The 14,289-nt window shown below is 40.0% G+C and overlaps 1 protein-coding gene across 2 annotated transcripts in view; it reads left to right on the forward strand.

Moving 5' to 3' along the window:
- The window catches only part of ABCC8 (ATP binding cassette subfamily C member 8), a 144,600-nt gene that overhangs the window by 20,743 nt on the left and 109,568 nt on the right, over positions 1 to 14,289 (forward strand). The window lies entirely within an intron of this gene.

The following is a 14,289-nucleotide window of genomic DNA, read 5'->3' on the forward strand; positions in this document are numbered from 1 at the left end:
TTTTTTTTTTTCTTTTTTCTTTTTTCATATAACATTGTTTCCTGTAAGGGCCTGATCTAAATCCCATTGACTCCAAAGTACTTTGGATCAGGCCCTAAACTAAATATTAAAATGTATTGCATGTGCTAGGGGGGAAGATTTTTGACATAGCTTTTAAGCTTAGAAACAATCATTCATTTATCCAACAACAGTCCTTTATCTTCTGTTGCTTATCCTAATATTTGGAAACAATAAACAACAAATTCAGTGGAAAACAGTAAAACAGTAGCCAATGCAAATGAAAATAACAGACTATAGGGAGAGATTGCTGATATTGCTGCAAAATGTTATGGAGAATCCATGTGTAAGGCTAAGATTTCGGTGACAAAATGGGGAGCCTGGGCAGCTGCAGGCAGGCTGGGAGCTCCAGGGGCCCCCACCACCCCGGGGGCTCAAACCTGCCCGTGGCTGCCGGAGAGCTGTGGGGGTCCCTGCCTCCGTAGGTGGCAGGGGACCCAGCAGCTCCCAGCCAGCGCTGGCTGAAATCACAGAGGTCTTTGGAAGTCACGGATTCTGTGACCTCCGTGACAAAATCACAGCCTTACTCATGAGCTGTGACTCTTGCTGATTTGCCTGGAATGAAGGCATTTACTGATGCTGCTCTGTTTAACTTCCCCTAACAAGCTTCAACTAATGATCCCCCTCTGCAGAAATCTCAAGACTGGCCCTGATAAACTCGGAATGGAGTCCCATCCAGCTGTGCTTGATAGCTTGCCATGATCATTGGGTGCAACTGAGGGGCAGCCTCTGGGCTGTTCTAAATTATGCAAGTTAGGGGTCACCGTAATGCAATGGTCTCTGGTCATGCCCCCTTCACTGCCCAGTGGAAAGGGAAGTGCAAAGTTTGAGGGAGTGGTATACAACTGGCTGTGCTAGCTTTATTACAGCCAGGGATTCCCTCACATTGTGAGTATGCCCATTTAAGGCAGTTTTAAAGCCCCTTTGTGTCACCTTGCCATAGATCAAGATCTAGCCTGTAGACTTTGAGTGTGGTGGTAGTGAAATATGGGGGAATTCTTGAGACCTTTTCTTCAAAAATGTCGTGAACGGAGTAAAACAAACTTGCTTTGCAAAAGCATATGGTGTTTTCAAAGCCAACAGCCAAGAGCATAGACAGCTTTTTTTTCTTCTTCTTCTTTTTGTGGTGGTGGGGGACTAGAATTTTTTTTAAAAGAACTTTTGTTATTGTAGTAGGGACAGTCCCCTGATAACTGTTCTCTTCAGCCCAGGAGGGGTATAGTCCTCTGAAGGTATCAGATGCTTTGAAGTCTCTATCTTTCCCTGGGGTAACAGCTGGCTCTTGGTAGCCAGGCTCTAAGGGTCTCAGGCTCTGGCTCCTTTCTACCCTTGCTGGGAAATGGCTCAGTAAGCAGGGTTCCTTCTCACCTGTCTGTGCTTCTGCCACTCTTTCTGTAGCCAGACTAGTTATTTTCCTTCTTTTCTCATGAAGGTTACTGATCCTCTTTCTCACTCTATGCACAAGGGCATCTGCTCCCCTCTCTCTAGAAAGACCTGGGTTCAGTCCAGACATCTGCCACTTTTCTTGGGCTACCTCCCAGAGCCTCCTGTTTGGCTCCTCTCTTTACTCCCCCTCACCCCCCCAATCCCAATCATGCGTGAATTCCATGTTCTCTTTTCAAAAAGGGAGGGGGCTGATCAGACATCATGGAGCCCATGATTCTTTGGCTGTCCTTTTGCAGCATCTGACTGCAATCTCATCATGCTTGGGGGTCAAAGAGCCTCTAGTTGCTGTTTTTCTTTGTCAGAGTCTTGGGTGAGAGAGGAACCCATGGGGTAACAAAAGCAAAATATGAAGGAATTCATTTTCCAATGTAATCAACAGTTCAGGTATAGGCTGTTCCCCATCTTGTCCATAGTTCATTTTTTGTCTACTATTAATAAAAGTGAGATAAACAAGCTTCTGTTCCAAACTTAGAGCTTCTTTTATTTATTAATGAAATCCTTAAACCTTTTTTGGTAGGTGGGCTAAAGCCCCAAGTTGAATATGCCCATTAATTCTCACTCCAGGCAGGCATTGGCATGAAGCCGATGGTCCACTGTTCCACTATGGACCATGAAAGACTGGATGATAGGATCTTGCCTTTGGTACAATGATGCCCAAAGAAGCTTTTTCTTTTCATTGGGCCTGGCTTTCACATAGCTTCACTGCCAAAACGGTACTTGGACTTCAACTGTGAAAATTGCTTTTAGCTCTTGCAAAATAACAAGAAATGTCTTGCTAATAAGTGCCTAAGTTTTCAATTCAAGCTATATGTAAATAAACCAATATACTTAGAGAAACCTGCATGTGCCTAGGTCTGTTATGAAAAAGCTTTTCTGTGTGATTTTCCTTGCAACAGGAACAGAGCTGGCACTAGGTATAAGCAGACTAAGCAATTGCTTGGGGCCTCGTGCAGCTCAAGGGAGCCCCCATTCGCTTTTTATTATAAGAACTTGTCTATTTTAGTACTGGGGGAAGGCCCGCCCAATATTCCTGCTTAGGGCCCCCAATAAGCTAGCAGTGCCACTGAATAGGAAACATCTTTATTTGTGCTGAATCAAAGGGTAAATACCCTTATTAATAATTTGTTCCTGGGAGTGTAGAAAATGTTTTAGCAGTGGGAAAACAAAGATGGAGAAAACTTTTAAAAGACAATCTTCTGAAGATACAGATAATTTGCAGGGGGGTGGGGAGGAGAAGTTTGTCTATGAAGGGCCAGATTCGATCTCAGCTTCAAATCTAGATTAACTCCACAGAAGTCAATAGGTCTGATTCTGTATTTGTTTGGAATTACTCCATATATACGCTGAAGTAGCAGGTCAGAATCTGGCCCAAAGTGTAATACAAAACTTTAATTACAAACCCTACGACACTAGCAACTAATGGGGGTTGATATGTTCACAAATTAGGTATGCCATGCTGTGTGTGTTGCGGGAGAAGTAAGAGACTGTAATTAAGGTTTTGCATTATCCTGTGAGTGATGCTTGTGTGTTGCAGATTTCTGTATCTGATGGAGGCAGAAGGAAGTTCTCTGTAGTAATACAGTGTCTGTCACTATCAGTCGAAACATGCTGTGTGGGCATTAGGGTGCAGCTACAAGATGCCCCATAATTTGGCATTTCTTTGCTCTAAAGGGTTTGCACTGGGGAGATGTCACAGAGAACCAACGCTAATCATCACTTTCAAACAAAGTTTTCCTTTATGAAATTGTATACACAGTACCAGTTAAAAAACCTTAGAATCTGACATGGACAGTTAATATTCTTATCTTATCCACAGTTCTGCCTGTATCATTTTTGCTTTAAGCAAACTACAAAAACAATCAGAAGATACTAAAGGCAGCTTTAAGGTAAATAGCTATGGGGATAATATATGGTATTTGCTGCATCTTTCAAGCCCTCAGTCATAGAGACTGAATGTCTGGGCTCTTAGATCATACGGATATCACGGGCAGTGTAATAAGTACCGTTGGCAGTACCACAGCAAGTAACAGATCTATAATTTTATAAATTCTATCAAGCTTTTCATGTTTGTTTATAACTCTATAGCATCAGTATTTATTGTTCACCTCCTGGAATGTTCGTGATATTTAGCTTGTATGTACCTCAATCATCTTGCACTGAAGAAAAGATCCTCATGATGGGACAACCTGTTTGGTTTGTCGATGGGATGTGTATCTTCCATCCTGAATTAACATTAGAAATCATAGATGAAGTAACAAGAGCAGATTTATACAGCAAAACCACAAAAACATAGGGGGGAAAAACCCTAAAAATTATAGGGCTTGATATGGCAAAGTGCTGAGCACTCTGGTCCCAGTCCATCAAAGCACTTATGCACTTGCTTAAGTGCTTTGCTGGATCAGGGCTTTAGCACTCAGCATATTGCTGTATAGAATCCATTCATATCTCCATTAAAATCCATTAATAACTCCTATGTTTAGGCTGGGGTACTTTTTTTTTTTTTAACATTGTGATAAGTATTCCAAGGATGCTATGAAAGGTATCAGTGGTTTTAAGTAGCTGTATTTCAATAGCTGCATTTAAAGGGTTATGTAATGCTCCTTTGGAAAACAAAGACCCAAATTCTCTGCTGGTGAAATTCCAGCAGCAGAGGTCCATGGAGTTACATTAGCAGAGAATTTGGCCGAGAATGCCTAAGAAGAAAATATTAGTGGACTTCTGCATGGCAGGAAAGCAGCCAAAGTTCTACCAGAGTCTGCCCATATGCAAACATGGATCACATTGTACAGATGTGACTGTGGGAGAAGTTTGTAGAGCCATACTTCAGAAACACAAGTTCCTTGTTAATCTAATATCTAGAGGTTTTTCTGTGGCTAGATTTCAGCATCTTTTGTTAATTCCAGGTGCCTTGTTTAGGTTTCAGAGAACACAATGGTTTCCTTCTAGTTTTTCATCTGAAAGTATGTTGCCCATCTTCCTAACAGGGAATACTATTATATGAAGCACATGCATATTTGTGGTAAGAGATCAGCACAATCTGAAAGATTGTCCCACGATCGGCTCTCTGTGAGCTGAGAGGTGAAAACATTATCCCTAACAACTTTTAACAAAAAATGTCACACTGGGTCAACAATGTGTAATGGAAAGTCTGAGTAAGGCAAAATAATAAAGTCATTGTAGTGTTGTGAATGCAGGGCTTTAAGAGAGATCTGAGAGATCAGTAACATAAATCTTTTTGATAAACATTCAATTCCATAAAATACCTCTGGGGATTTTTAAAAGGAAGACACCAGATTAGTTCCATCACCTTCCCGCTTAAGTGGTGACATTATCTTGCTGCAAAAGACCATCTATCATTAACATACAAAAACTTTTAATTAGATTTTCACTTATTCTCCCAAGTTGGTATGGATGGGGAGGAAAATAATCAGAAAACTTCTATCATTTTTTTTCAACCGTTTATTTTTCATACAGTTTTTTTTAAATATATAGTTAGTCATTTCATACAAATTGTCCTTGCTTAACTACAATGGAAATGATGCTTAATATTTCATAACCCTCTAATTAAAGAATTCCAATAAAATTGCAATCTTTTAAAACAGAATCTAAGACTGGCCTTTCTTTTACATTTAGAAGACTGAAGCAATTTTGCTCCAGTTCTTTAATTAGAGGATTCTGAAATTCTTAATGTAAATGAAAGGTCAGTCTTAGAATTTAACTGCTTTAAAAGATTTATTTTCAATGGAAATGTAGATAAGTGTCAAAACAGTGCTTAATACAAATCAGCACTGCACCAGAATTTCTCTGTTTGCAAAACTGTTCTGTTTCTTGAGAGGCAGAACGAATATTACCAAAATGTATATGTAGGATACCACTAATAGTGCAGCCCTCCAGGGAGAAATTGCACCCTTTGATGTACTGAAGCACAAGCTGCAAGCTTTATATCTGATCATTGCACTGATACATAGTCTCTTTTTGTCACCATATTAAGATCTTTGTCAAGGGTTATGCCTTAAAGTTACAGATCTGTAAGTTGGTGTTACTCTGCTTTCTTGAAAGGACTTTATTTAGTATTACAGAGATGCAAATTCATCTTAGCTTTATCTGAGATAAAAAGAGATCTCAGTGAAGGATTACTAAGATAATAGCTGTAACTCAGCCTCCTGGGAAAGGGTAACTGGATGGAATGATTCTCACTGGTGCAAATAAATGAGACTTGCCTGCAGGGATAATTCACCGCTATAAATGATATAACTTTTTGTTTTTTTCCTAGAAGAAAATTTGCTTACTCTGCAAAACAACCTAATACTGTATTGCAGTTGTACAGTACTTCGGTGTCCATTTTTCACCTGAATCTTTTTGTCGAGGCATAGTGCATTCTCTAAGAAAATTTACACCAGCATTTTCTTTAAATGATAATATTTTGCTGGGGGGAGTTTTGTTCAGTAATAAAATCTGTTGAAGTGGCACATAGGGCTAGATTGTCAACATAAGAACCCAAGTGGTCACTTTAGCACAATCTGCTGACCGCATATTGGGACCAGCACCAATTATTCTGGTGGTGGTACCTTCATTCTTCCTTTGTCCTTTACACTGGGTGTTAATTTAGGATGGACTGGAGGGGAGGAAAGTTTAAAAGTAGAATGGAGTTTAATGTTCTCAAGGCCACATGCAACATACTTCATTTCAGGTTTCATTACAAACTCAATACTCAGACCAGGTTTCGACAGAAGATTGACTAACGTTCATGAAGCTTTTAACTGAATCTGGGGCCATTTTGTGGTTTTTACATCCAGAATGTAAAACTGGCAGTTCAGCAGTTTTGACTGAGGATCACATTCAGGATTGGGGTTGTTTGAAAGTGACCTGATATGAACCCATGAGAAAAGGAAACAAAGAACATGTTCTCACTGTGAGTTGGCATAAGCTCTTGTCAGTGCTACTTTGAACTCACTCACCCTCATCAATTTAGTTGAAGCCTCAACCCAGATGCACAGATTCTGTCAGCATTTATGTACAAAAAGACCAATATTCTAACCCCCTAAACATTTAAGATTTGATCTGGCACTCCCGCTGAAGTCAGTTGAAGTTCTAAGCATGATGTACTTGCAGGATCAGACCCTCTGTGTTTCATTCTTCACACTGGGGTAGGGGGGAGGGGAAGTGTCCTAAGATGAAGTAATACAGAAGATGGAACAGTGCATAATACTCAGATTACTTCTTCACTCTCAGAATAAGACAGGATTAGAAAACCTCTCCAGCAAAGCCACATTATCTCAAATAGTAATTTGGGGACATTCTCTTCTCACTTTAGGCAAAATTCACCACAGTGCAGATCAGCATAAGGCTTATGCTTCACTTAAGTCCCACGTAAGACCTCAAAATGAAGACTGAACTGATGCATAGGCCTTGTGCTTGGGTGAATTTCTGCCCTTTGTGCATTGCAGAATTGCCATGGACAAAGCTGGCAGTGAGAATAGGGTATGGCCCTTAATAAGAACACAAGTAGTCAGTTCAGTTCAATATCGGGCTCCATGTCAAATATCTCAGAGGATGTGTTTTCTCCTGTAATTTTCCTAGTAGCCTGTCTACATTTGCTAAAATAAATGACATTTTTCCTGTTTTATCCTTATTGTACAATAGCAGTATCATCTCTGGTTGCTACCATCCTTTCACCATCATCCAAAAAGGCTCTTTTCTTATCTGTGAGCCTTCATGCAACATCTGGTAAAGCAGGAACTTTGGATTCTTGTATTGCTTACATGTTTTGTGCTCTGGGCAGCCACAGTGTGTATCACACTGACTTGTTGAGGTGACAGTACTTGTACACAAAGGGTTCTGAGTTGCCTTCCTAAGACTGAATCCCACATAGCTATCAGCCTTGAATTTGAAAGTCCTTGCATAGTGTGCAGGAAGAAACACAAGGCTTTTGCACTCCCATTTAAGTGTGAGCAGAGGCTACACATGCACCGATATGAAGTTAAACAATAGGCATGGTCATCCGTAGTAAGTGGAAGCCGTTCACCAGCCACCTGTATGCCCAGTCCTTTATTTTAAAGAACACAAGGTTAAAAAGGGTCTAGTTTGGGATGGAAAATGAGCAAGTCTGAGAAGACTTGGGCTTAAGCGCCCTCCTCATGTGAATGAGGAATTTATCCATATGTTTCCCCATCCCCCAAGTAATATTCCTGCTACGAGGCACGAGTAACCTACAGTAACACTCTGTACCTTCATTTTGTGGGCTAATACTTTCCATGCTAAACTGTGGGACTTCGGGTGTTAATTTCCCTTCTATTTGATTTGAGGAGTTTGCAGCTGCAGCTCCATCTCCAAAGAGTTAGAGTGGAATTCACTGTTACCTGAAATGCCAAAATCATAACATCATAAGCAATCTGGGACAGGGACTTCATTTTACTATATGTATGTACAGTGCCCATGTATATTGACACTACCTCAGAATAATGTGAAATCTATAAAACTATGGATAATTAAAAATACAATATAATATCCCATTTGACATAATTTCATAACTATAATGGATGGGCATGTAGCATACTGTTTGAAGAAATTTTCTGCTTGGTATGTGTTTAGCAAAACAAGTATCACCAAAGATTTTCTGTATTCTGCTGATATGCCTTGGAGACTGCATCTGGTTGAACATGTTTTCAATGGGTTTATTCTTGATATGGATTCAAATGCAGAATTAGTACCATTCCATGCAGTTATTGCCCTTAACTTTGGCGTTGTCTGTTCTCCACTACTCAAAGTGATACCATCAAGTATCAAATGAACTAGAAAGATCAAGCATTCACATTCTGGTACTGAAACACACGACTAACTTTAGGCATGTGAGTGGGTCCATTGATTTCAATGAGTAATTATATGCTTAAAGTTGGGTCTGTGCTAAAGTACCTTGATGAATTGGGGCCTTATACTTAGTTGCCTGCAAATTGTTTCTAAAAACCATGATAAACTGTATTAAACAAAGTAGTAAATTTTTGGAACAAAAATCCTGACATGAATTCCATTAGATCATCATTTATTCATTAGTTCAATTCTCAGTCTTATAGAAACTGCCATTTCCAATCCTAACAAAAGATTGTAAATTGGCTTGGCTTTCTCACTGAAATCAATGATTTTCTGGCTGATACACGTAGTATATATTAGCATGTGGATAATTGAATAAATTGGCTCTAATATTGGATGTAACTCTTTCTAAACTAAGGCAAACATTTTCCAAAGGGGTCTGTTACTTTGGGTAACTCAACTTTTGAGCACCCAAAAACATAGGTGCCTAAAATTAGAAGATGAGCAGTTGGAAAATTTGGATGCAAGTACTTGATATCAACAATTTTATGTGTACCTAAATGTAATCTTAATTTTGTCACAGAGATTTGACTCTATAGCAATCACCTGAAATAATGCATTTCTGCTAGATTAAAAGTCCGTGGTTTGTAATGCTTATGTCACGTGAATGATGGTAAATGGCCTAATGTTTCTTTCACTATGGCAACAGAAATTGTTCTTCTGTCATTGGTTTTTATTGTGGAAAACAGTATCCATCAATTTAGTCTTGATGGTAGAAAATAAACAAACAAATGGTGTATGCCTCTATCTCGGGAGCTTGGGACTCACTCATGTAATATTTGATGCTCTTGTGAATAGTCCACTGACATATTACATAAGTAGTCTGTGACTTCAATGGAACTACTCATGTGAGTAAGGAATCCTTAAATGAGTCAGGGTCTTCGGGGCAGAGTTTTTTGTTACTTGTGGAAAGCTGAGCTCAGCCTCAGTGTGAATCTCAATACTTTGTAATCAACGAATTCCCTTTATAAGATATGTCATGTAACTAGAAGATGGGAGGGTAAAGTGACCTTCACTCATTCAAATCCAGCCTAGGTCAGTGCTGAGTGAAAGTCCTTGCCACCTGATAGCTGTTCAGTTTGGCCAATGTTTAATGAGTTGTTTGGCCTCAGTCCAATTCCAAGTGAACAGGTGTCCACAGTACAAAAACACAATCCACATTTGGTACTGATTAGTCACTTCATTGACAGTCTCAGCAGAGATGCCAAGAACTGTGGATAGAGGCAGAACTATCTTCTTACCATGGGAAGGAGTCCTGCTAGGTGAAAACTGAGGACTGCTGGCAGGGAACCGTGTGAGGAAGTTTGCACTGCCACTGCATGAAGAAGAAAGGATTTCGGAAGACATGCTACTGATTATCCTGGGCACTAGAAACTCTCTCACAGAATTTTTGGATATTGGCCCATAGTCTGCAAGATAATTGAGCATGTGCCTAATTTTAAGCTGGTGAATAATCCCACTGAAGTCAGTTAAATTAATCATGTGTTTCAGTACCTTTCAGAAAGGGGGTCATGTTACCCATTAAAGAATGTAAGAACCACCATACTGTGACAGAACAATGGTCCATCTAGCCCAGTATCCTGTCTCTAACAAAGGCTAGTTATTGATGCTTCAGAAGGAATGAACAGAACAGGGCAATTTTGAGTGATCCATTTCCTGTCATCCAGTCCCAGCTTCTGGCAGTTGGAGGTTAGGAACACTGGCGCATGGGTTGCTGTTTTGACTAACAGCCATTGATACATTTATCTAATTCTTTTTTGAGCCCACTAACCCTTTTGGCTTTCACAACATCCCATGGCAATGAGCTGCAGGGGTTGACTGTGTGTTGTGTGAAGTACTTTGTTATGCTTAAAGAACGAGGAGTACTTGTGGCACCTTGGAGACTAACAAATTTATTTGGGCATAAGCTTTCGTGGGCTAAAACCCACTTCATCAGATGCATGCAGTGGAAAATACAGTAGGAAGATATATACAGAGAACATGAAAAAATGGGGGTTGCCATACCAACTCTAACAAGATTAATCAATTAAGGTGGGCTATTATTAGCAGGAGGAAAAAAAACGTTTGTAGTGATAATCAGGATGGCCCATTTCAAACAGTTGACAAGGTGTGAGTAACAGTAGGGGAAAAATTAGCATGGGGAAATAGCTTTTAGTTTGTGTAATGACCCATCCACTCCCAGTCTTTATTCAAGCCTAATTTAATGGTGTCCAGTTTGCAAATTAATTCCAGTTTTGCAGTTTCTCGTTGGAGTCTGTTTTTGAAGTTTTTTTGTTGAAGAATTGCGACTTTTAGGTCTGTAATTGAATGTCCAGAGAGGTTGAAGTGTTCTCCGACTGGTTTTTGAATGTTATAATTCCATTTCAGGGTTCCCTCCCCACTCTGAACTCTGGGGTACAGATGTGGGGACCCACGTGAAAGACCCCCTAAGCTTATTTCTACCAGCTTAGGTTAAAAACTTCCCCAAGGCACAAATCCTTTCCTTGTCCTTGGACGATATTGCTGCCACCACCAAGTGATTTAGACAAAGCTTCAGGAAAAGGACCACTTGGAGTTCCTATTTCCCTAAAATATCCCCCCAAACCCCTTCACCCCCTTTCCTGGGGAGGCTTGTTATGCTTGTTTTAAACCTGCTGACTATTCATTTCATCTGGTGACCCCTGGTTCTTGTGTCATGTAAAGGGGTAAATAACATTTCCTTATTCAGTTACTGCACACCATTCATGATTTTATAGCCTTCTATCATATCCCCACTTAGTCAGTTTTTTTCTAAATTGAACAGTCCCACTCTTTTTAATCTTTCCTCGTATGGAAGCTGTTCCATAGCCCTATTTATTTTCGGTGCAGAGAAGGGCAACCTTTCCAGTTCTAATATCTTCTTTAACATGGGACCAGAACTTCAGTTTTCAAGGTGTGAGCATACCATGGATTTATATAGTGGGGTTCTTAACATTCTATTAGCCTTTTTGACTGCTACAGATGTAGCAGGGAACTATCCATGATGACTCCAAGATCTTTGAGTGGTAACAGCTAATTCAGATCCCATCATTGTGTATGTGTAGTTGGGATTATTTTTTCCAATATGCATAATTTTGCACTTCTAACATTGAATTTTATCTGCCATTTTGTGGCCCAGTCACCCAGTTTAGGGAGGTCTCTTTGTTACTCTTTGCAGTCAGATTTGGATTTAACTATCTTGAGTAATTTTGTATCCTCTGCAAATTTTGCCACCTCACTGTTTACCCCTTTTTCCAGATCATTTATGGATATGTTGAACAGCAGAGTCCCAGTACAGATCCTTCAGGGACTCCGCTATTATTTACCTCTCTCCATTGTGAAAACTGACCATTCTTACCCTTTATTTCCTATATTTTAACCAGTTACTGATCCATAAGAGGAACTTCCCTCTTATTCCCTGACTGCGTAGTTTACTTAAGAGCCTTTGGTGAGGGACTTTGTCAAAGGCTTTCTGAAAGTCCCAGTACACTATATCCACCGGATTGCCCTTGTCCACGTACTTGTTGACTTCCTCAATAAATATTAATAGATTGGTGCGTTTCCTCAGATTTGTCACCTAAAAAGAATGGCTTGTGTGTGGGAATCACCCTCATGTCCACTGCAGTGAAGACGGATGCAAAGGATTCATTTTTATTTCACAGCAATGGCCTTCCTTGAATGCTCCCTTAGCACCTTGATCATCGTGTGGACCCACTGACTGTTTGGCAGGGTTCCTTCTTCTTGTGTACTTTTAAAAAAAATTGCTGTTAGTTTTTCTGTCATTAGCTAGTTGCTCTTCCAATTCTTGCTTGGCCTGCCTTCTTATACTTGACTTGTCAGAGTTTATGCCCCTTTCTATTTTCCTCACTAGGATTTGACTTACAATTTTTAAAGGATGCCTTTTTGCTTCTAACCACCTCTTTTACTCTGTAGTTTTGCCACAGCAGAATTTTTTTTTTGTCCTCTTACCTTTATTATTTTTATTTGGGGTATACACGTAGTTTGAGCTGCTATTATGGTGTTTTTAAATGGTCTCCATGCAGGGTGCAGGCATTTCACCATTGTGACTTTTTCTTTTAATTTATGTTTAATTAGGTTCTTCATTTTTGTGTAGTTCCCTTGTTTGAAGTTAAATGCTACTGTGGTGGGTTTCTTTGAAAATTTTTCCCCTGCAAGGATGTTAAATTTAATTATGTTATGGTTGCTATTACCAAGTGGTTCAGGTACATTCACCTCTTGAACCAGATCTTGTGCTCCACTTAGGACTAAATGAAGAATTGCCTCTCCCCTTCTCGGTTCCAGGACAAGCTGCTTCAAGGGGCAGTCATTTAATGTGTATAGAAATTTTATCTCTTCATCCCTTCCTAAGCTGACATACCCAGTCAATAGGAGAATAGTTAAAATTCCCCATTACTGCATTTTCTGCCTTTGTAGCCTGTCTAATCTCCCTGAGCATTTCACAATCACTGTCACCATTCTGGACAGGCCGTCGGTAGTACATTCCTACTTCTATACTCTTATTATTCAAGCATGGAATTTCTATCCAAAGAGATTCTGTAGTACTGTTTAATTCATTTAAGATTTGTACTTCATTTGACTCTGATTTCCCTCACATATAGTGGCACTCCCCCACTGGCACGACCTACTCTGTGATTCCTATATATTTTGTACCCTGGTATTACCACGTCCCATTGATTATTCTCATCTCACCAAGTTTCTGTGATGCCTATTATATCAGTATCCTTATTTAACGCCAGGCACTGTAGTTCACTTAATATTCATCTTAATATTTAAACTTCTGGGATTTATATATAAGCACTTGTACAGTTTGTCAATGTTCGGTTTCTTGCCTTCATGTGTTATCTTTAAATGGGACTTTTGTACTTTTGACTGTTCCTCACTAACTCCTACCTGTACTTTACCAATTCTTTTCTTATCCTCTTTACTAGAATATAATTTCCACTTTTAATAAATTCATCCATAAGGGATGACTCCACCTGAACCATGTGCCACTCCACAACTGTTGGCTTTTCCCTTACCCTTAGTTTAAAAAAATCCTCCACAACCTTTTTAATTTTACATGCCAGCAGTCTAATTCCATTTTGTTTTAGGTGGAGCCCATCCTTCATTATATGATCCTCCTTTACTAAAAGGTCCCCCAGTTGCTAATAAACCTAAAACCTTTCTCCCTATGCCATCATCTCATCCACACAGTAAGATCCTGCAGTTCTCCCTGTCTTCCTTGCCCTTCATGTGGATTCAGAAAATGTTTCCATGGAGGTCCTGGCCTTTAATCTGTTACCTAGCAGCCTAAATTTGACCTCCAGGACCACTCTCCTACCTTTACCTATGTCTTGTGAGATATGCAACCTTTGCATTTGGCAGGCAATTTACCATGCTGTTCTCCCAGTCATCACAAACCCAACTATCTATATTTCAAATAATTAAAACCCTCATTACTATACCTGGCTCTTGCTAGTAACTCAGGTTCTCTCCCCAGGTGAGGTATCCTCAGTGGAAGAGGATACCATTACATCATCTGGAAGGAAGGTCCCAACTATGGGATTGTTTCCCTCCACTCCAGCTTGATGTTCTCCTTTCCTGAGACTTTCATCTTCCTTGACAGCACAGAGGCTGTCAGGCTGAGGGTGGGACCTTTCTATTGTGTTCCTGAAAGTCTCAGGTATATACTTCTCTGTGTCCCTTAGCTACTCCATTTCAGCCACTTTGGCCTCAAACGCCCATATTGCATCTCTGAGGGCCATGAGCTGTTTTCACCATATGCTTACATACACCACCTTCCCACTAGTAATCATACATGCTGTATTCAGTCCAATAAATTGGATAGTCCACACTCTGCTTCTGGACTTCTGCCTGCATTATTATTTTTATTCTTGCAGGGTTTCAGGCAGGGTTTGGGGT

This window comes from Emys orbicularis, chromosome 4, assembly GCF_028017835.1.
Source record: "Emys orbicularis isolate rEmyOrb1 chromosome 4, rEmyOrb1.hap1, whole genome shotgun sequence".
Classification (NCBI taxonomy): Eukaryota; Metazoa; Chordata; order Testudines; family Emydidae; genus Emys; species Emys orbicularis.